Here is a 24,450-nt window from a genome sequence, read left to right on the forward strand (position 1 = left end):
GGAGAGGGGCAGCCCAAACCCCACAAACCTGCCTATTCTATGTAGGATTCTGCCATCCACCGCATCAACACAAACATATGAGACTTTAATGGGAAGGAACTTTAATACAATTTGGAACCAATACAGGAAAGGCAAAGAATCTAGTTTCTAAATCAAGCACCCAAAGTTACCCATCCCTTCGTGGGTAAAAGTCCATCCAAATGGGATTGGCCCAGAGCAAGGCCCCAAAGCCTGCCACAAGTCTAAAGCATCTTCCAGTGGGGACCCACAGAAAAGGGTCAGAAACAACCAGACAAGCCTGGACAGAAAAGAACAAAATTAAAATCAAGATAAAAGCTACCATTGTCACCTCCCCACGGGTCTCACCCACATCTATGTCACCCCGTCCACGACCAAAAGACAAGCACAGTTTCTTCACATGTCTCTAGGCTCCATGCACCTCCTCCAGGTTTCCTTCTGGCTCCATCCTACTTCCTTCCTCAGTCTCCTCTGCAGCTTCTCCTCTCCCTGCTCAGCTCCACCCTCCATTTGGGTGGGGCAGGGAACCTGGAACCTCCCCCTTTCCTGGGGACCACCCTGTTACAGATTTACTGGGATGGGTCTGTGACATGTCTTTTACTTAATGTCTAGTATTGGTTTTTATTTCCTGCTTATTTGTTCACTCTTTTACTTTGTCACTACTCTGTGATCTTGAGTCTCAGCCTTCTCTCCATTTTGACTTTCTTGGCATAGATCTTGATCTACATTGAGAGTCAGTTTCAGCTGCTGTCCTAGGTCGGTATTAGTCTCCATTGCTTCTCATTGCTTCACCTGAGTCCCCTAGCGACTAGCCCTACTCTCTCCCAGCAATCCCCCTACCACCAACACCAATCCAGCCAACACCCTCCTCCCCATGTACATGGCCTAGTCGACCACATGATGACTTTAGTTTAACAGGCTTACCAGAGACGAATGACAACAAAAAAACCCACACCACTTAAAAAAATGTTTAAAAGAATAAAATGTGTAAAGTTATCCTGTGGAAGGAAAAAAAAAATCATTAAGCATCTCCTTTCCGTATAGTTTGCAAACTAGGTGTTGCAGCTGTTATATGAGAAGCCATAGTTATGATGAGATGTGGACTCTTGCTCTGACAATGAAGAGTTGTATTTTGTAGCATGGGTTATTTGGTCAACTTCTCTTAACCACTGAACTTTATGTTATGAGGAATATGGATTCCAAATATGAGATAGATTGTATATATTTTCATAGACATGCACACATACGTGATAATTTACTATGGTATTTTTAATTTAAAATGTAACTTCAGGGCCTCCCCTGGTGGTGCAGAGGTTGAGCGCTGGGCTGAGAAGCTGCCCGCAGCCTCTGCAGCGCTGGTTCGATCCCCAACTGCCGGCGAGGGTCCCACTTGGCGCGCAGACTTCTCCTACCACGCCCGCTGCTCCCCTCAGCAGTGTATTTCTTCATCAATCTGCCTGTTCTGTTCCCTGCTCTGGCTCTGGTGAATTCTCTCACCCTCCCACTCTTCTGACTGTACCCAATGCTTGCATAAATAAATAAAGCTTAAAAAAAAGGTTAAAAAATAAAATAAAATAAAATGCAACTTCAGAAACCACATATTCACCTCTTAATTTCCAAAGAAAAGTTATCACTCTTTTTTGGTTTTCATTCTCATTCTTGGCTTCTTTGAAACCTGCTGGAAAACAGCATGTTCAAAGAGATCATTAACCCCACATTTCTGTTTCATGATCTGTTTTATTAATAAGTGGCAGTGTATTTGTTTAAAATCATAGTTTAGTTGTATCTTAAAAAACTGACATTGAGAGTAATGGTAACTACATTGTGGATTTGTTGATTTAATAAGAAAATTGATTCTATGAAAGGGCAAAGGTAATAGTAATAGTGGAGTCATTGAATTTTCTCTCAATTTTCAAGCACATTCTGGAAGATTTTATAAGTTCTGTACAATATGTGAAGCTTAAGAGAAGATGGGGACATGGTTAGAGAAAGAGAGTTTCTCATTCAGGGGAGTTTCCTCCACACTGGTTACCTGGGATGGAAGAATAGACAGTGTGGAAGTATAGACTCATGGGTGAAAGACATGTCACCTCTGCACTCTTTCCTCAGTCAGGTGCACCCACAATGGCCCATCTTTGGGGACTGTGTCAGATATAGTAATTCCAAGAGAAAACTTCAGATCTGTCATGGGTTTTCATTTCCTACTGAATTGTTCACTCTTTTACTTTGATCCCTACTCTATGATGGTGAGTCTCACCTCCATTTTGGTTTCCTTGAAACAGATCTTTATCTACTGCTTTAGCAAAATGGATAATTGGTCTGTTTAAGTGATTGTTTTATTCTTCCCCCTTTTGGAGCTTTCTAGGTTATGTCTCCATGTGCTCCAGAGGTCTAAAAGTTTATCTTCTTTATAATGATAAGTATAAAAAATTTTAATTTTGGTCAGATTTTGTTTAAAATGATATGCATATTAAGAGTTACATACTCTTGACATGTATTTAAAGTGCAGTTTCATGGACTTGAAAAAGAGTATAGAAAAATAATAGGAATTAGCATTAAAGTGATTAGAGGGAAGATTTTGTCAGATCAATAAAACAGCTAATAAATATTCTGTGATTTTTAGATAAAATTGATATTAACCAAAAAATTTCCCCAGGATATCAAGTTTATTCTTTTTAAAGAATCATATGGTTAGAAATCTTAGGGGTTCAAAATTTGTCTTTGGATGTTCTCTTTTCTATTTGTGTGATTAAAAGGCTCATAAAAGAAAGTGGCAACTCTCAAGGAGGACTTTATAGGAAACTGAGTGCTTGTGATTAAATGGGAATAAAAATAATCTTTCATATGACCTTCTCCTGGCACCTTCGTTCCACATCTCATGATAATCTTTTCATATCTCAATTCACATGAATTTCTAATTATGGTATTTATTCCAAATGATGAATTTCATTGTATTTACATTGTAGTTGGTTTTAATTTGCTTTTCAATTTCTCTTTATGAGTAATTCAAATGTATATTTAACTTTATGAGACTTTTGAGGAAAGATAGAGATTATAATATATATTTTAGTTTTTTTTCCTCAAAATTGTATTCAACTCTTTTCTAACTTCTGAAATTTTAAATGCATATATTGTACAGTTAAAATTTAAATGTATAAATTGTACAGTTAAAATGGAGAATTACAATGGTAGTGCTTCATGTGAAATGATTATACACACATCCCCATAATCTCACCTATTATTTCACAGCAGTCACATCTAATAATAAATATGGAAGAGTACAATGTGACTGCCCAGATTTACCACTGTATCTAGAAATCAGTGCTAACTTCTATTGTGTTCATGTTGCCTCTGTTTTTCAGAGATGATTTTATGAGTACAAACAATTTATATTTAGGTACTATTGTTTTGCCCATTTTAGAGATGATGAAACTGAGGCACAATGGTTAAAAAACTTGTTCAAGATCATGTGCCCAACTACTGGAGAAGTAAAAATATACTCTGAGGATGTCTGATGAGCCATCATGTTCTACTTCATAGGGGCTTCTTGGTGCTGAGAGAAATCTTAATTTATGAACTGGTTATAACTTTACATTCATTTAATAAATATCCAGTAAGAATTTCCAACTCCAGATTAGAAAATTCATTTTCTGTGTGATGTTGGTATTTCGAAAATGTGTTCAGAGAGGCAGATTATATGTGTCAAAGAGTAGTACACAGAGTCAGGTATGCCCTGTTCAAGTCTGTGGTAACTGATTGTGCGAATTTTGCAAATCACTTCTCTCACTTACCTTACTTGGCAGATAATACTGTATCTATTGGGAGATGATCTTTTAAGTCCGTAGGTGATATGTTAATATATTTTAACAATTGAAGATGCACATTTGTTCTAATAGTATCATTTTACTTGAACTTAACTTGTAGTTGTCATACCCATGGAGTGGGTCCTTTCTCCTCCCCTCCTCCATTTTTTAATACTGGATATTCCTTTCCTGATCTCCTCCAGTCTCTGATCGTTGAATACCATTTTTATTATGCAGATTCACAGTTTTGTCTCCAGCCTAGACCTTTACTCTCATCTGCAGATATCTAATTCGTGAGCAATTCTACTTCCTTACCCTTAAAATACCACCAGAATTTGATCAATTCCCAACATCTTTATTTCTTCCCCCCAAAACAAGGGCTTCATCTCCACCTGGGTGACTGCAATAGCCTCCTAACTTGTTTCTTCTTCATGGTATGTTCTCTGGGTAGTGCTCTATGTAAGCCCTTTAACACTCAGTTCAGATCACCTTACTCCTCTACTCAAACCTTCCACTTCTGCCAACTTCATTCATTCACAGTTAAAGTCATGGTCCTTATAGTGCCTGGAGGACTTTACATGTTCAGGCCCATAGCTGTACCTTTGATCTTATCTCCTAATTCTCTCCTCCTTGCTAATCTACTCTAGCCAAATTAGCAGATATTGTGGTCCTTGAATATATCAAATATAAACTCAAAGCCATTGTCCTTACCTCCCTCCTGCCAACTACTCATCTCTCAAATGTTGGCATGACGTATTTCTTCATCCTTTTCCGGGCTTTCCTAAAATATCTTCTGAATGAGGCATTCTCTGACCACCTATTTTATAAATGCCTCCACTCTGTCAATATTCATATTAACTTTATTTTGCTGGTGGCAGTGAATATTATCTGGTACAGTAAATTTTACTTTGATGTTTCATTTCTTTTTTTCTATTTTCTTCATTAACATATAAGTTTTATGAAAATATTGTGCATGATTTTAATTCGGTATTATATATTCACCACCTAGAAAAGTACTTGATACATGTTAGGTACTCAATAATGTTTATTGGGTGAATGTATGAATAAGTGAATAAATGAACGGGTGCATGAGTTAATGTGTCAAAGTTTCATTAGGACCTTTTATCTTCACTGGAAAATAATTATAAGTGAGTGCCAATCTTTTATTCTGGTAGCTAGCACATATGAGTAAATGTAAAAGTCAGGTAACATAAACCTGTGAAATGTACAGGGATTCAAGTAATACACAGATGCGGGAGCTGTGGCATACCAGAGGGCCAAGCCCCATATGGGGGCTATGCTTCAATGTTGTCAAGGGCAAATGTTGTTCTCGTTTGACTTAGAAGAAGGAACTGGAAATCCAGGCTTTAATATGAGTACTATTAACTCATAGATGTTGATTTCATATTCAAAATGTTGTCATATAGATCAAACAAAACGTATCTTCTAGCCAGATTCAGCTGGTGGTCTGCCAACTTGGGAGCTCTGATAAAAGAGTCAAGCAGAAGAGATGTGCCTGTTTTAGCAAACTTAATCTGTAAAAAATATCCAAAAGTTTGTAAATAACTTGAATGGAAGATATGGGGGATTTTAAATACTAACCAAATCAAGAATATTTGATGCGAAATAATTTCTAGACTTCTGAAGTTTTCTGATTTCCTTTACAATTTCTGTTGATTTCTGTTAAGGTTGACAGGTTAGTTGTAGGATTTAACCATAATTAAATGTAGAAACAAATGAGTTTTCACTATGGTCTATAAATTTCTAAGTGCTGGGATTACAGGGTTGAAGACCCAAAAGTACACCTTTGTATGAAATTTACTGTCCATAGGGGAGGGCAGAGTGACAGTTGTCAGATTGACTAATGAAAGTGTAAATCATACATAGACCTAAGTGCTATAGGTACATTTAAAAAAAATGTTCAGATGGAGTCTCCGGGGTTTATGATGGTGACTAATTCGCTGGGTAGTTAATGAAGGTGTCTTTGAAATGGTAGCATTTCAGCAGAGACCAAATGGATAAGAAAGCAGTCATTCAAAGATCTGGGCAGAATTTCTAGATAATAAAAACATAAAATGAAGAAGCCATAAAGCAGAAAGGTGTTCACTCTGGGGAATAGCATACAGGACAGAGAGGCTGGATTGCAATGAACAAAGGAGAAAACAGCTACTTGAGTTTAAGGAAGTAACATAGTTGTGAAGATGACCTCAGAGCCTGTGGTATGGAGTTTGGATTTCTTATTAAGTACAGTAAAAGAAAGCCTTGGATAGTTTGATGTGTCATGTTTATATTTAAAACAAAGCCCTTTACCTACTTCCCCATCATGTCCTCCTAGGCTCTCCCTACCCCCAGCTATTCCCCTGCCTCACTCAGTGGGGCCTGAGCTGACTACCCTCACAGGCCTTCTGCTTATGAGCAAAGGAATCCAAGACCCAGTTTCCCTACTGGGGTGGGGGGTTCCTATGCTTCCCTGCTGCTTCCCTCCCAGACCCTGTCACTGATTCCCCTGGCCCCAGTGGTGGCTGTTCTTACTTCACTTACCCAAGCCCTCCTTTAGTCCCCAGGTACCCATTGTCCATAAGTCCTCTAGGGCAAGAATGGGCCTTGTGTTCCCCCAGGTAGATTCTTTTTACATTATAACTCTTAGTTGGCAAAATAAATGAATAAAATAAAATAATATTCCATTGTAGAATATTTCAAATACAAATGTGAAAAATATTCCTAATAACATTCTAATAAATATTAATAATAATTAATAACATTCTAATAAATAACATCCTAATAAATATTCCTAATAACATTCTAATAACATAGAATGCCAGACTTGCTCATCTGCATTCTTTCTCCCTTCCCCTTTCCCATCTTAGATTATTTTGAAACAAATGTGAGGAATTTTAAACAAGGAATGGCAAGACTTAATGTTATGTTAAAGACAAAAATAAAAGGGCAAAATTAGTATTTTCGAATCCCTGTTTTATCTAGTATTCACTCTTGAACTATAAAACTGTATCTGTTTTTTATCTTAGAAACATTAAAGCTTAATTTAAATCATTTTGAAGTCTGCCATATCATCTGTACAAGTGGTATAGTTGATGAAATTTGATGAACCTATATTGATCAACTTAGGTTGATCCATCATTGTCACTGTTTAAGTATACGTTTTTACCTTTATTTTTACTTTTGTGTCTGAAAAACATTAATATTATGCCATTAATTTTCATAGATCATGTTTTTTAAACATTGTCTCATATACAGAATGATTTAATTTGGCTGAAATTGATAAAACACAATACTGTCATAATTCAGTGGCTACCATGGGTGTGACAAGTAATCTCTTGTTCAGAAGAAAATTTGTATTGAAATTTCTATTATGATGAATATTCTAGAGCTTAAGAGACAATGAAACAACAAGGAAATGTTTTTAAATAATATAATATTTAATATTATGTGAAAGTCTTTAAAAAGTAGTATTTATCCTGCATCTTACAGAAATTTAAAATGTTGAATACATACATATCTATTGGTAATATAACAGAATATGTAGTAGATATCTTTAATTAATCTAGAAAAAATCTGAATAATTTTTCTAATGGATTAATAGTGTTAAAATTTTTCCTTTAAATATTGTTTCATCAAGAAATACAAATTAATGGGCCTCCCCGGTGGCGCAGCGGTTGAGCGCTGGGTTGTGAAGCTGCCTGCGGCCTCTGCAGCGCCGGTTCCATCCCCGGCTGCTCCCGGCCACCGGAGGAGGGTCCCACATGGCGCGCAGACCTCTCCTGCCGCCCGCTGCTCCCCTCAGCAGTGTACTTCGGTCCTTCTGCCTGCTCTGCTCCCCGCTCTGGCTCTGGTGAATTCTCTCACCCTCCCGCGCTTCTGACTGTACCCAGTGCTTGTATAAATAAATAAATAAATAAATCTTTAAAAAAAAAAAAAATACAAATTAAAATAAAATGGAAAAGAGAATTATTGAAGAACTATAATTAATAATCATAACCAGTAACTTAATTTACTAAAGCACAATACCAGTGAGGCCAGAATTGCAGCTGCATTGAAAGGAGAATGATAGAAAGAAATGTGAAGTTGAAGCCAAGTTGAATAAAAGAAAGTGTCTTAGAAAACAAGGAAAGACGGGAAATCAGTCATCCATAACTAAACCAACAAAGTAAAATCACTACTGAAGCTCCACATATTTTAGCTCAGAATATCATATTAGCCAGTTATGAAAAGTTGGTTATTTTTTGTCTTAAGACTAAAGATATTTTGTGCTTATATCTACAAGTTCAAATGATGATAAATTCATAAAATATTATAAATAAAAGCAAACATGCATTGCAATAAAACTATTTATGGTAGCAGTTACTTTATTTTGAAATGTATTTCTCATGCATTTGTCAATATTACTGATAATGAGTTCATTACTGATACATTTTACTGATAATAATGAGTTCATTACTCTAACAATAAATAGATTTTTCCTGAATGATTTATCATTATTGTTATTGAATCATTCATCTAAGTTCACACATATTTCTCAATTATCTGTTAAATAATATTCCATTTTATTATCTTACCAATGAACATTTTGATGATTGATGGTTGTGATGATGAGGTGCTCATGTTAAGAAAATGAGTGCTTGACCAAAACTCTGTATGATCCTCAATTTTTTAAGTTTTTTTTTTTATTTCTAAGTTTGTTATTGATTGTATATGAAAGGGGGAGTAAGAAAATATTGCTATGAAAGGGGGAATAAGAAAATATACAATAAGGATATGGTAAATACCTATAAAGTAATCATCTTAAATATCTGTCATTATGACTATGTTGAATATTTTCGGAAAAATAAATTCCAAACCTAGGCTAATAGACGAAGGCAGTTCCTCTATCACTAAGATGTAATTATTTATTTTAAACTATGAATCTAGGCTCAAATAGCTATTTTCAGTCATGATTCATGATAAACTCAGTTAAGAGTAGTCATATAAGTATTTTAAGTTAAACCCATATTTTTCCTGTATATTTACAATTACAACGTATTTAATTACTTTTGTTTACTAGTTCTTAAGCAGTGTTTTTCTCTTCATTTTTTCCTGTTTTTGTTAAAGTGAGATTTTCGGAACTAAACTAATCTATTTTAAGAGTTTATTTCATAATACAGTAGAGCAGGAAAAAAAATAACTGTTTTTCTTATATGTGTGTATATCGGTATATATGTATGCATATACACACAATTTACCAGCATCATCTCCTAGTCAAAAAAGGGAAGGCACCTTTAAAAAACAATGTTTTGCAGAAATATATTAATATTGCTAAAGCAGGAAAATGAATTTTATAGAGGTAAGATTTTTAAATTTAATTAATACTCTCTGATCTTGTAAGATAATTTTTGAACTATGAAGAGATCATGTGGAAAAAAATCCCTAAAATATCTTTCTATTCTCATACTACACATTACGTAATTTGACATAAATCTAAATATTTCCATTTCCAGGTCATGTCAAAAAACTAAACTATTTAGTTTAGTAGTAGTTTTCAGTCACTGGAAGCCATTATCCAAAGGCAGCTGATTTTATACTAACATTTCTTTTTCTCCATATATTTACACAAAATGGGGCCTTTCTTTACTGGGATTGAATCATGGAAGAGTAAAGTGTTATTTTTTTTTTTTTTTGATAGTTTTGCCTAGAGCATAGATTTCATAGTATTGTAATACTTACCCTGTTTTTCAAAATAATAATTATATGATTTTCATTTAAATATATTTATATATATACTTATATAATGTTCATATATTATTTTTTGAGAACAATAAGTTTATATGTTTTATATTACATATTTTAAAGATATAATAGCTTCTTAGTTCACCTTACCTAATGTATAACTAAATGTTGCTACTATAAGATGGATTTCCTTAAATATGGATTAAATTAAATATTAAACCTTGACTTGAATCCCACTGATCACTTCCTAGTGTTTGTTGACTTCCTGTTAATTTTATTGAAGTTCTTACTTCAACACAGCAGAAGCAGTGATTTGCAATTAATTTGATACTGAGACATCAAAATGTTCTTTTCCAACCCTTTAATCCAAGTCTTCTCTCTGAAAGCAGAGTAGCATAATGTACAGGAAGATACTGGACCTAATCTTGGCTATTTATTGAGTATTATTTTTGTCACCATGAGTTGCTAAAAATATGAATTTTCAATTATTTTCCTCTCTGATATTGAGGTAGTTACAACTATCTCACAAGTCAAGTGAGAAAATAAGTAGGTAAATCTAAAACATACTTTCTTGTGAATTGAAAAATGCATCTACAGAGTCATATGAAACTCACAGAGAAAAGAAATCATCCATTTTTGTTGAAATTTTCAGACTGCCTAGGTTTTACCCATGTCAAGTAACAATTTTTTTCTAGTTCAACTGTTTAGATTCATCATTTTTCTAAAAAAAAATTCACAAATATTTGCTTCTTAAAATGCACAGATAGTATTGCCTTATAGTTACATACCCATTCTTTCAGTTATTTGTAAAAAATTGTTGAGTGCTGTTCTGTGCCAGGCATTCTTCTGACATTGTAGATAAACTGATAGATAAGCAGATGAAGGTCCAGTTTTCAGTGTTTGAGCTAGTATGGAGATGAGCATTAGCCAGGTAACAACCAGTCAACCCATAAACACATACAAGTTGCAAAAAGTGATGAGAAGAAGAACAAGGGAGCAAGAAGGGGAAATCTGCTGTGTACTGTGTGATCAAGAAAGATCTATGTTCCTGAGAAAGTGAAATTTAAGCTGAGATCTGAAGGATGAGAGGTGGCTAGTCTTACAAAATGTGGAAGAAAACATTCCAGGAGCTGAAAACATGGACCTGAGGCCTTGGAAGAAATAAGGGCCCTTTTTGTTTTGAGAAACTAATAGAAATTTATGATGGTTGCAACACAGCAACATGGAGAAATGTCTAACGTGAGATGTAGTCCTGTCAAGTTTATAAAGCGTGTCATAGAGAATAACTTATGGCAGCCATACATACATAAGACATTGTTTTTGTTTGATGGAGACACTAAGGTTTGAGAAGGATGACTTGTCAAGGGTATTTTGCCAACAGGTTAGATGAGAGCTTCATCTAGTCCTGGGCCTTTTGTCCCGTGAAAATCTCCTGGCTGAACATTTTCTTACTATCCAGATGCCCAAGGTCATCATTGTGGAATCAGTTAAGAGACTGAAAACCTAAGGGTTAGTTGAAGTGGGGATGGCCAGTTGTTCTTACATAAAGGTCTTTTGGGTTCTTATACTCGAATCATAGCATTCTGTTTTCCCTGTGCTTGGGTTACTTGTACACTTGATGTCAACAATGGCCTTTTCTATTTTTGAGGAACTGAAGACAGGATATTAGCATATAAGAATGTATAAAGTAATAGTAAAGCATTTCTGAGGTAGAGTCATTGAACTGTTAATAGAGTCCATGAGCTCAAGTGTGAAAACTTGGTTACTTTTTCCAACTGTACAGAAACAAAGTTTTTTGAGCCTTCATTTGGTCTTTTCCTGATAGATGGAGTTGTAAGGATCCATTATCAGACAGCTGAGGCAGTTTGGTTGTTTGGGAGTAAAACTGTATTGCCCAATATTTTTTTTTTTTTGTCTCAATAGTCCAGGCAGTAATGTATAATTGATTTTACTTAGGAAATATTTGCTGATAAAATGAAACATTCCTATGGCACAAAGTCAAGCATATTTACTGTCCAGTTTAATAAAAAAAATTCTTCATTTAGAACAAGTACACTGTGTTTATATTGCTTGTTATAAAATATTTTGGCTCCCTAAGCTCATAGTTTCTCTGAGATGCAGCTCACTGCACATGCACTGTGGGAATTGGAGCTTGGGAGCTGTCACAAGAAAATGCTGATATGGCTTTTGCTACTGCAGAAAGCCTCCTGTTTTCTGCCAACACCTGTGAATTTGTGGCAGGCTAACCTATTAGGGTATAGAGTAAAACTTAAGTCCCTTCGTAGTTCTTTGTGGCTTTTGTGATAAAGATGAGATGTTAACAGAGACAACATTTTCTGGAAGAGAAAAGAGGAACACATGGGCCAATTAATACAATTTGAGGGAAATCCATGGACATCATTAGTAAACATATTTACCTACTTGTTTGGTCAACTGGGGGCTAAAAGCTCTCCATTTTTGTTGCCTATTCATGAGGATGAAATGGGGAGGTGTTTATCATCCAGGTACCTGGAAATAGTGCAAAGTAAGCTGTCTAAAAGATGTCCTGGTTGTTGATAACTGTATAGCAAGCATGGAGATTTGCCAATCTGGGGTCAGTGTCAGGTTCACCTCTTTCTGACAAGTAGCCCAGTGACCCATCCAGATCTGGAGGAATTTTCTGACCATCTACGTAGTCAACAGTTATAATTCACATCCTAAACATGATGAATGGACATTTAAACTATTATGGGCAGATACCAACTAGACCATTGACTGTTTCACTATGTGGTATCTATAATACTAATTAAGGAGAAATAGTGATCTTTGGTCTGTTCTACAGCTTAGCTTCTCCTGCAGTCGATCATACCAATCTTGGATCCTTTAGGAAAGAAAACTGGTCTTAGAGTTCTTGCAGGGGCTGAGCTTCTGTACTGGTAGCTTTGGCCCTGAAATAAAAAACTGCAAAGGAAAAAGATAGATGAGGTATTGATGTACTTGCATTCTGGATGCTGATGAAGATGGTCCAGTCCACACCAGTGCCACACTGAACATGCCTGAAAAATTGACCCAAAGGAATCTAGATAAATTCTTATGGCCATTCCCTTTGCCTTGGAAACTCCCATAATTCTTATGTGGAAATAGGGTTAGAACTTCATTGAGAAGTAAATGCCTTCAATTAAAACCGAATCCTTAAAATAGTCACTGTCTGTGCAAGTTGAGTCAAAAATAGCAAAAAAAATAGCCAGCATGATTATGGCTGCTAAGGCTAGGTATTCCCAAAATGAAATAGATGGTGTCAGTGATAATGATCTTGCTCCTCCAGAGCACAGCATGGACTAAAATCAGTAGAAATTCATTTGATTGCACCCTGAGCGAGCTCTGAGTCAAAACTGAGAGTAGATGCCTCTTGTTCACTAACACAACTGAGTTCTTCTCTGCTTCTGTGCCCCTAGATCTCTGCCCTCCCTCCACTTTCCAACTCAGCTTCTTTAAGGGTAAAGATGGTTTGGAATGAGACTGTGCCCTCCCAATGCACTTACCATTCCCATGGAAGGAGTGGGAACCTGAATTCAGCAAAGGTGCCTTGAACAGGGTCTGCAGTAGGGGAAGGAAGGTAACAGATCCCTCTAGACCAATTCACTGTAGCTGCCATTACTCAATTTTACATGATTATATTGTGACTGTTTATAAAATATAGAAGGGATTCTCTACATTTGAAGAACTTCATATAGGAAAATGTTGTGTTTCACATAACCCTTTCCTTCCTTCCTGCCTGCCTGCCTTCCTTCTTTCCTTCCTTCCTTCGATTCCCTTCCCTTTCCTTCGATTCCCTTCCCTTCCCTTTCTTTCGATTGTAGACCCTGGCAAAAGGAGGCAATCTATAATCTACCTAGAGATATCACTTAGGGTTATGGACACATCAATCCCAACATGGATGTAAGCTACACTTCTTTTGAGTTAAACTGAATGCCTGTCCACAGAGACCTTGAATGGCTTCCGCCTGGTATTCCACTTTGGAGTGGGTCATCTCATACTCAATGAACAAGGTGGGAAGGGTCCCCAAATCCTTGACAAGTAGAAATGATATAGCCAGAAATACAGCCAGCTTGGCACCAACAGCACCTTAACTTCACATGAAAATGTATCGGTTCTTTTTCTGGGGAAAACATTATCCTCTTAATTCATAGAAAGTTTCCCTAACTGCTTGGGCCTACTTTTGGCCGTGTCCTGAGTGATGATCAGGTTAAAAGAGCCAAGGGTTGTATTGAATTTTATATTTTGAAATTTTGGGTTATCAGCCTGACTGTTCTTAGACATGATGAGACTTTTTTTTTTCCCCTTAACAGCTAACCTAGACCAGCCTGGTTGGTAGACTCTTGAGGAGGCAGCCTGGTCTAAAGCATTAGGGGCTTTAGTCTTACTCTGGCTCAGCCACTTGTATTTTCTTGTTGGATTGATAATTTTTTGGACTGAGTAAACCACTCACTGAGTTCCCCTACAGTGGATCTCGTGGGTCAGATTGGGGAATATATCAACTTTGTTAATTTTACAAAAATGGCCTTGGTCCTCCTGCTGTTGATCTTTCTTTTTTTTTTAAGATTTCCTTATTTATTTATACAAATACTGGGTACAGTCAGAAGCACGGGAGGGTAAGAGAATTCACCAGAGCCAGAGCAGGGAACAGAACAGGCAGACTGATGAAATACATTGCTGAGGGGAGCAGCAGGCGGCGGGAGAGGTCTGTGCGCCATGTGGGACCCTCGCCTGTGGCCGGGGATGGAACCGGCGCTGCAGAGGCTGCGGGCAGCTTCGCAGCCCGAAACTCAACTGCTGCGCCACCGGGGAGGCCCTGTGCTTAATCTTTCTAAATGAAACATCTTGGTGTATGTTAGGAATGTTCAGGAAAAAATGAATTTAGTCACTGGATCATGACAAATGATTTTATTACAATGGAGGGAGAGTAAAGATTTTGAATCTGTAAATGGAAAACCTTACAAATGGGAGGTGCAGTGGTTGGAAGGACATTATTCATTTTTTTTCTTTTAGAGCCACTACTGGACCCTTCCTCTGGAAGGAAAATGCCTCCCATGGCTCTTCCATACTGTTTGAAACACCTTAAATAGACTATGCTGTCCTCTTTCCAGACAGCTCTGACATAATTACACTATTTCATTAACCTTATTATTTTATCAGAAACAGCAGGAGATGGTCCAGATCATTCATCTCCTATGCAAAATCCTGTGAACATTTCTACATGTCTTTCCATCATTCCTGTAGTTATCATTCATTCATTCTTAGGGCAAACAAATGTTAGTGATGTGGACAAAGATTGGACTGGTCTCCAAAATATGACTAGACAGAGTTATTGGAGCTGGTCTAGGAATCTTAAGGCTTACCAACTGTTCTAAAAGCCATGCTACAGAAACATCAACTGTACCTCCCCAACAAATGTTGTTCCCATTTTGGGGGACCCAACAATTGTGAAAATGACTTTCTTTCCAGAAACTCAAGGTCATTCTCAGAATTGTACTTGTTAAAAAGAATTATAAGTTAGGGGTATCATAAGATTTGTTCAAGTTTAAGAATTATTGCTCATATAGTTGTCAGACAAATGTGGCGCTCTATTCACATTGAAACTCTCTGTGGACACTGAGGTAACTGACTCATTATGTACCCTATGGACCATTATCTCTATTTCCAATTAGGAAAGGTTAAGGTAACATATTCGTTGCTGATTTTAGCTGTAGTAATTAGTGACACCACCTTGGCCTAGAATGCCTCCTTCTAGGTTCAACTCACTGACCAGGTTGGTCTGGATGATAGACTTGCCCAAGATTTCCTCTGATGGGGCACAATGGTATCTGCAGCTGCTAATTCATTCTTCTACACCTGGATTAATAACTCAGGCCAGGTAATAATGTTCACATAAAAATGTAAGGCATAAGCTACCTGGCTTTCAGAGGTTGACTTTGATGGTTTATGAGACTTGTTCAATTAATGTGGTCCAGTGTCTGTGGCCATAGTTGTGTCAGATCTAAGTCTGATGCTCAGATGAATTTAGATGTAGAGTTTGAGGAAAGGAAAAGGGAAGAACTAATTTCTAGTTTCTGGTTTCTGGCTTCATTATTCTGGAAAATATTAAAGATAGAATTGGTGGAGTAGTAACAGAGCTTAACGATGAAGAACTTCTTAAAGTTTGATATGGCTATGACATATTTTTAAAGTAATTAGCTAGAAGATAACACATATATGTATGCATATACCATATATATCATCTATCTCCGCATATCATTAGATGATACAGTTTGGAGACTACACAGCCTGTAGATGGTATTTAAGACATGAGAATTAATGAGTTATCTAGAAGAAAGTACAGAATTTGCTTTGGAGGCAGATCATGCATTTCACCCATAGCTCCATCTCCACTTGATTCATTTACTCCTTCACATTAAGTACTGTGAAATGGCAGTGGAAAATATAATCATTTCATTGAGAACTGTATGGTATTTTTTATACAATGCCATTGACACAATTTGCTAAAAATGTTTATTTAAAAATAAACTCTTGGTTTTAGATGCCATATTCTAATATAGATACCACATTAGTAATCTAGCTAAGAAAGCTGCTAGACTTGTGTTAACTTTAGTTTTGATTCCATATGTTCTGTTTCAAACTAACGATTTCAGAGCTTATTATACATGCAGAAATTTAAATTATTTTTATCTCCCCTTGTTATGGTTTTTCAGAATTTTGTGACTAAACTTTTGGTTTTCTATTTTTTTCTATTAATTTCTAATATCTTTCCTTAGATTCTTTCACAGAGTTGCCTTGTAGTCAACTAGCCAATAATGACAGTGGCAAGAAATGCTGTAAAAGAGTCTGGAGGTGTTTGATAACATTAGAGAAGGAGAGTGATTGATCATGTGGAAATTAGTATTTAGAACCCTCCTTACATGAGGTCAGGGGACTAGAAAGAGAGCGCCCACACATGTGTGAGTCAGCAAACCACAGGGTCCAACACACCTTGCATCTCCCATGAGAAATGTTGTTTCTGGTGGAACTGAGGGGAAAGTCCTCCAGAGGTTTTTTAGGGGGATTGTTAGTCTTCAATTTGGGGAAGTGTATGTGGGTCTCACCATGAATACTCTCTCCAGTCTGCCCTTTCTTCTGTTGTTTTATTTTCAAATAAACCCCATTTGTTCTTGTAATAACTAACGGCTTTTATCTGAGGTCAACAATAAATAACTAAAAATATTACAAAAATGGATGCTGCCGAGCAGGTAAGAAATGTAGAACAGGGAGTACAGAAGCACTTAGCTTGTGCTAATAGTTTAGAGAGTGACTTGTTAAAGGGAATATGAAAGACTTACGAAACTGCAGTAATCAATTTTTTAAAAAAGTGACAAGATTTCCACCAAACCTAAGTGTTGTCATGATTAACAAAACTTAACCTCATTATGTATATTCCTTGGAAAGGTATTCATGCATTGAATACCGAAGTAGCATCAACACTGTTCACGTCACTGCTGTAATGTTTCAGCTGTCTGCAGCTCATAATTGCTTCACTTCTATTAAAATGTGTGGCAGGCCCTCATTGATTGTGCTTAATCACTGAAAGGTGGAGTTCAACAGGGGTAGTCTTTGGAGGTCAGAGTCCCATTTTTTAAATTTTAAAATTATATGAGAAACCCAGTATTTACCCATAATAAGTAAGACTCACTGATTTTTAAAACATCTAGTTCATTTGATTTGGGGTAGTTTATTAACTCACTTATGCCTGCAGGCTATCACATAATAATTAGCAGCATTGATTGACAAATTAATGTCTGAATTTAAACATATGTAATGAAAATAATTATTGTTAAATGAAATATATTTGGTAGGTGGAATCTTCCAAGATAGATGGTTCATGTTGAAGAAAATAAATCTGACAAAACACTCTGAGATGGAAACCTTCATTTCACAAGTGGGGAAAGGGATGCTTACAAAGATTGATTTATTGATTTATTACATGTAATTAGTTGGTGGCACTAGACTAGACTAGACAGGCATCCCAACAATCTCTGTTTATAAATCATTATTAAAAAGTCATCAGTGTAATTTGCCTCCTTAATTAAAAACCAAATAAAGGTGAAGATATTGGCATTTATGTTCATAACTCTAGGAAGTCTCTGATGGCCTGATGTAAGCCGAGATAAAGATTACATTTCTCATCAGAAAAAGTGTAGTCACTTCTACTCTTTAAGAGTTGAAAATACAAGTTGCTTTTATTTTCATTGTTTGTTTCTTTTATTTACAAAGCTTCCACCACACTTTTGTTCATTGTTCTCCCCCCTCCTCACCCCCTGAGATTGGGAAAGAAAGCCACATCCAGTCAGCTTTCTTAATTCATGAGGAACTTATTTTGTGCTCCTCACGGTTTTAGGTATGCTTCGTTGGGTCTCTATTGTAACAGGAACAGACATAGAGTTTTGCTTCAATGAATGTTTCTTGAGCTCTTAAGAATTTAGAAAATATTGAATAACCTATAATCCCTTAAGAAATTAGCCATTTCAGAACCATATTCTGTGGAACTTAAAAACTTGAATTTATACCACAATACTCAAGAAGCTTTAATTACCTGGGAAGCTTTGGCTGCAAAGACAATATCACTTATAGTGATCCTCACTAAACATACTAGGAACAAAGAACCAAATCTGTCAAATGGACTCTCTAAAATAATTCATCAACACATTTCAGAGAGACAGGCAACCCTGTGTAGTGGAAGTGTTGTAGTGGTTTCAACCTGAGGCTGAACACACGCTGCAGGTGGAATGTTCTCGCTTCTCCGGTTTCTCAGCAGCAACAGCTGCTGTTACTATGGGGAGACAGCGCCGTCTTCAGTTCCTAAGGCCACTGGGGTTTCTCTCGAGCTGCCCAAATCTGAAAAAGGTAATAGCTTTTCACTTACTTCCTCCCTTGAAAATGAAAACGACATCAAGAAACACTTATGCTACAAATTACTCAGAATGAAGTATTATGTCCTAGACTACAGGTTTGTGTTTTGAACACTTTGCCTCTGTATCATTTACAGTCAGACTGTAAAGATCAAGAATAATGGAAAAAGAAATCATCCCAGAGTTATGGAGATGAATTGGAGGCAGTCATTCCCCTACTGCCTGGAAATGCAAAATTGGAATATTGTATGAGGCATTCATCAAATGAGCTTAGTCTCTCTTTTGAGATCCGTGGGACACATTTTTAAAGGCATGAGTGGGAAAAGTTGCATAATGTTTTCTCTGAAGAAAATAATTCTTTTTTTATAAACCATTAGGAAAATTAAAAAGGGGCCTTAATAACAGAGAGTAATTTACATTGTCCTTATCGCTTGATTTTAGCTCGTTTCCTTTCTATTTCATTAGAACTTAACATGTCTTTGGCAAACACAAAATGCTTTATTTTAGAAAGGATTTTGTAGCAAAGGATAACCTCTCTATGGGCATCTTTGTAATTGCATTCATCCTTTCTTCTACCTCCAGTAAAAATATATTAAAAATGAATTGTTTTCACAATTTGTTGACACATGTGCGCTTAGGCAAGGAAGAAAATTGTGCACTTGGTGGAGAGATGTAATAATGAAAGTGAAATCTTCCTCTGCTTCATCGAAACAAACAAACCAAAAACCTAAGAAAAACTGTGAAATGTTGGTTGGAAACTTTGAGTTTGTATAGATATTGACTTGCCACCAAATATTTCTTATACAGAAGTGTTTTGTTTTAAAAGAATTCAAGTAAAATTTGCATTTAGAATGCCCAGGCAGGGATTTAATTCTGTGAATAACTACACCAGTGGGTTGTGAAAGTGTCACCACAACAGCAGGTTGACAGCCCAGGAGTCAGGGTAGGTGCTCCACATTCGATTCCTCTGAAAGACCAGAGCTGTTGACAGGGGTGACCTCTGACAGCAGCTTCCCTTACTATAAACAGAAGGGCGTGGAAAGCCACTGGTCAGAGCCCAGAGTGTTTCTTCTCCAGCTCTCCTCCTAGTTAACCTAAATAGCTACACTGCCTCTGGAGCTGGAGTTCACACCAGAGCAAGGTGTTTTTAAGGCTACCTGGATGTTGGTTAGAGACTGGAACCCTCTCGAGCATTCTGTAATCCTTGAAGCAGCTCTCATTCTCCTGACACCGGAGACTGGAATTTATTGGCTGTTGAACTTCACACACTCACACACAAAAGCTACTTTCAAATAAAACTGGAATCAGTTTCAGATTTTTGGACTTTGAGTGAGGTAAGTTGCATTTAGCTTTTGATTGAAGCATTATCTTACGATGTTATGGGTTAGAGTGTATATTTAAAAATAGACAGTTCATCTCAGGAAACTATTAGTTGGAATAAGTATTTTTTTTGATTGTTTCTCAGTTTCACCCCAAGGATGATAAGAGAAATATATATATAATAACTGAACAAATTGGTCAATATCGATAAAATCCTCAATGAGTCCATGCTGAAACTTCTAAATACAATGCCTTTACTGCTTACAGTTCAACTATTATATTTACATTATGTTAATGTTTAGAGAAATATAGGTAATATAATAATTGATAATAGATTGCATTTTATTAGAGGATTTTTTTTCCCTAAATGTGCATGTGGCAGAATTGTAAAAATTAACACAGCTATTTAAATCAAAGGCTTCATTTTTTTCTGGATTTTTTTTTGTTTTGAAATTTTGTGCTGATTTGTGTTTTTTTCTTAGATTTGGAATGTAGTCAACTCAGTGACAAATCTTTTTATATTTTTAAGGGCATAAATAATTTCCCACTACTTATAAGGCTTTATATTTTTCTAAAAATGCATCAAAATTTAATTTGAGCTTTTAAAAAAATCCCATTTTTACTTTTTTTAACCTTCATTTGGAAGTGCAGTTGAACATGTGTTTGATTTAAAACACTGATATGCTTCCGTTCAAGTTATTCTAGTGTGTTTTTATATCTTTGAATCTCAAGAAAGAGGGTGAACTGCTGTTTTTGCTGCATGGAGGGACTAAGATGTGGGTGAATTGTCATAGTAATTATAGTTGTCTTAAAGATTTCTTTCATTCAAGACAACTGAGGAAAGTTTTGTTCTGTTAGTACTCTTTGGTTGTATGTGTGTGTGTGTGTGTGTGTGTGTGTGTGTGTGTGTGTGTGTGTGTGTGAAAAACAAATTTGGAGGAGGAAAAGTCTTCTAATTCCAAGTATCTACGAAAACTGATTTACTGCCAGTTAGATTGTTTAGGCAACCTGTTTGAAGAAAGGGAGGATGAATTATCACAGCCAATAAGTTTTCCAGCTTGGTTTCCAGGGTCTACTGAGCATCAGTCAGCGCTCTCCAGTTTCCTGCTCCTTTTCTTAGCTGCAGTTACTATTTTCTGAAATCCTGTGTAATTGAATAATGATGTTGTACTACGTTATTTTGTATTTTGCATGTTTGTATTTTAACCAGAATTTCCTCCATTACTAAAATATTACTTATCAAAAATGGCAACAAAAATAGAAATAACCGTATAATGCTATGTTACAGCTTCTTAGGGAGGAGAGGAGGACGGGCAATGGGGGAGAGAGGAAAAGGAGCTGAGGAGAGAACCCGTTTTTATCTTTGATTATTTTCTTTCCTCTAAGTTCTTTAAATATTACTGTTTTTAGAACTTTCAAATTGTGTGATCTGATTTTTTGAGCTCATAACCACCCTCAGTAGGTAGGTGGTGGTGTGGTTATGTGTCAGGGTAGTCTTGCTTTTTGCTTTGGGGAAATACTGCAAGCCAATTTTGAAGGTAATGCAGCTGTTAAAGAAATACAAAAGCCAGATGACTTCATAAGTGTGTATTGAGGAAACCAGGATAAATTGTCCTTAGAACCAGCTCTCAGAAAGCCATTTTAATTGAGGTCAAAGAGGAAAAAATCGTAAGTATATCTCAATTATTTATTAGGTTTACCTAGAATGAGACGTTCTGTACAGATAGACCTAATCTACAATTCCTTTACTCTTTAACCCTTGAATTTACCTACTGTATGGATCCATTTTTATGTTGAGACTGCAGAAGGCACTTTATTCTCTGTAATAGACAAAAATTTAGGACAAGACTGTGAAATTACCTGACTAAATTTCACTTTCATAGATACAGAATCAGCTTCTATATTTTAACAGGCTTTTAAGATACTGCTTAGGTCTCACTAGAAGATCCACATTTACGGGACTGTTTTCTTTACAACATATTTGTATGTGTAAAGTGTATTTCACATGGGACTGTTTTGTCTTATTCCTTTAGCCAAAAATAATTCAAAATGTTACTATAATTTGATAGAAAATCTACTCAATGAGAAATCACATTGGTTATGTTCTTTAGATATGCCACAATCTGTGTTATATTAACTCTGCTAATGAAGAATTACAATTTTGGATTAAAACCTGAGGAAAGGTGATTTATGAAGCTTGTTTTATGACAATATGGATTTAATATAAAACTACTTTAAAACAGATTTAAAAACTCAAAATATTGCTAAAATATTATAGAACTATTAGATTAAAATACAGCATGATACAAATGTTTTTTCTCATTCAATATAGTTTCCTTTTAAAATAAAGAGGTTAAATTTTTCTTTATAAAAGTTGCTGTTTTAATGGAATATCAGTAATTTTAATTTTACAGGATTTAAAAATATAGTTCTTTATATATTTATAGACTTCTTTTTCAACAAAGTTTGCTAGAAATATTTAAATCAGATACAAATCAATCTACAGATAAATACAGATACATGCTATTCAATTAAAAAAATTGCCCTAAATATTTTGTTGTTTACATTCTATCCATCAGTTTTTTTTTACAGCACAAAAACAATTTTTTTAATTTTCCTTCAGAGTTACTGTAACACTGTTGCACACATTAGAAGACTTTTTATATATTCTTTGAAAATGCCTTTTAAAGTTTTATATAGGGATCCCAATCTAAGAGTGTTTTAACAGAAACTTTGACTAAAATTATTATATATTAATGCAGCAATTATTATGGATTGCTATACCAGATTATCTGTATAATAATTGTTCAAATTGAAAAGTTTAGTTATCACTTATACCTAGTAATCAAAAGGTATTAGTTACATTATAGTGTTTTACACAATGATTGATATTTATGCTTTAAAAGAAATGATTGCTGATGATGATGCCTGTGGCTAAATTCTTTTGAAGTTTCAGAACTAAGATGAGCTGAATTTGTTGAGTGGTAGAGGGCTGCATTGTCTGGGGGCCAGTTGTGCTTGGCAGGTCATGATAAATGGGAAGTTTTTCTTAAACTTGTGGCCAAAACATTCCAGTATCTTTAAAAGGCGGGGAAAAACTAGTATGATATGGAAGGCATTGCCAAAAACATTAGCAAGATTTCTCTTTTAAGGGACTTGGGCCAATTCATAAGATTAGTTTTAAATCATTATTTGTGTGAATTCATAAATCTTCACTTGAAAGGCAGGAAATACAAAGCTAAAGATTTTGATATTGAATGCTGGAATGGAATTATTCTTTCCTCGTTTAGTGAGAAAATATACAGTTGACCTAGCAATTTGAACTGAATTGCAGTAGATTCTGCCAAATTGACATTATATTCATTATGTTCAAATTCATTTGAATTGACTATTCTATTATGTTTTTTTTTTTTGTTCTAAACAAATGTAAGAAATTCAAATATCTGTTTGCTAACACTCAAGACTGCAAAGAAACTTGTAAGCAAAGAATAGAAATGTGACTGAGATATATGAGGAAATATCTTAGGTGTTTATAGTGCATACTCGTGAGGAAAAAAAATCCTTTAACATTTATTTTCCTATTTATACAGAGTACTGCCGTTGATCAATCTAATCTCTTTTCCTACTATAGTGGTGGAAGAAACTTTTGTATGAGCTGTAACATGATATGTTAAGACTTCTTATGGTTCCTTTTGTGGCATTTTAAGTACTGTGTTACCTTTGATTTAGTCCCTGATGGGTAATAATGAAAAAGCATACCATTAGACAGCGTTTGGAATTTTCCTTAATATTTCATACAATATCTATGGAATTTATTGCAGATGACAAAAAACGAGGGCATAGTTAAGGAGAAAATATGCTTCAAGCTTATGTGGGCTGATATTTGATTTAATATATATATACTGTATATAATTATGCTTTGTTTCCCTGAGTCATTGTTCCTAAGTTGCTTTTTTATATATCTCCAACCTTGCAATGAACTCTCAAATCATTCCAACGCTCTTGTGACAGTTGTAGTTAATGAAGAGTTATAGCCTATAGGATCGTACATTTAAAACATAATTCCTCCCCAGTGTGTGATTTTATACAACCTCCCTCCCCCGAATCTAGGTCCTGAAAGTCCCCTGCATTGAAGTCCAGAAATCAAGTAAAATTTTGCCCATGACAGCCCAATACTGGAGGAGTAAAATAATTTCTACTTCTGGATTTTGGTGGTGAACTTTTATTAACTACCTAACATTACTCTTCTTAATACAGATGTTTGTTTTGTCTATTGGCACAGTTTAAAAATGGAATATTCAGTTGTATCTTTGTACTTTTTCTATGTAGATATTTAAGAAGGATGTTGGAAATTTTTCTTTGAAATATAGGAGATGCAGAATTCCAGTTAGGCAATAGGTTCTCCTACTTTTATAATAACTAAGTGGTAGCTTGACCTTTTAGAAATTTATACTTGGTATTATTGGGGGAGAAGCATGGGTAAGGAATGATAAAGAGATTTAAAGGATTTAAGAAAAGAGAGGGAACTATTCATAATAATTTTATCCAGCTGAGTCATCAGATACATTTTATAAAGTATACACTCATACAAGACTCTAAAGCATTGGTGCATTCTATTATTTGTATAAACATTCTACTCGGTCAGATGCATAGAGTATTCACATTTGAAA

At 35.6% G+C, this 24,450-nt stretch overlaps 1 protein-coding gene across 13 annotated transcripts in view; it reads left to right on the top strand.

The window, feature by feature from the left end:
- The window catches only part of EYA4 (EYA transcriptional coactivator and phosphatase 4), a 241,808-nt gene that overhangs the window by 92,974 nt on the left and 124,384 nt on the right, over positions 1–24,450 (top strand). The window contains exon 1 of one of the 13 annotated variants that reach the window (XM_037520419.1): positions 19,681–19,794. The exons of 11 other annotated variants lie outside the window; for them this stretch is intronic. The gene's annotated coding sequence lies outside the window, so the exon portion shown is untranslated. Of the gene's footprint in view, positions 1–19,680; positions 19,795–21,401; positions 21,449–24,450 lie in introns of those variants that run through there. One more of the 13 variants, XM_037520420.1, reaches the window with a different exon arrangement.

This window comes from Talpa occidentalis, unplaced genomic scaffold (assembly GCF_014898055.3).
Source record: "Talpa occidentalis isolate TD23 unplaced genomic scaffold, MPIMG_talOcc4v2.1 talOcc4.2, whole genome shotgun sequence".
Lineage (NCBI taxonomy): Eukaryota > Metazoa > Chordata > Mammalia > Eulipotyphla > Talpidae > Talpa > Talpa occidentalis.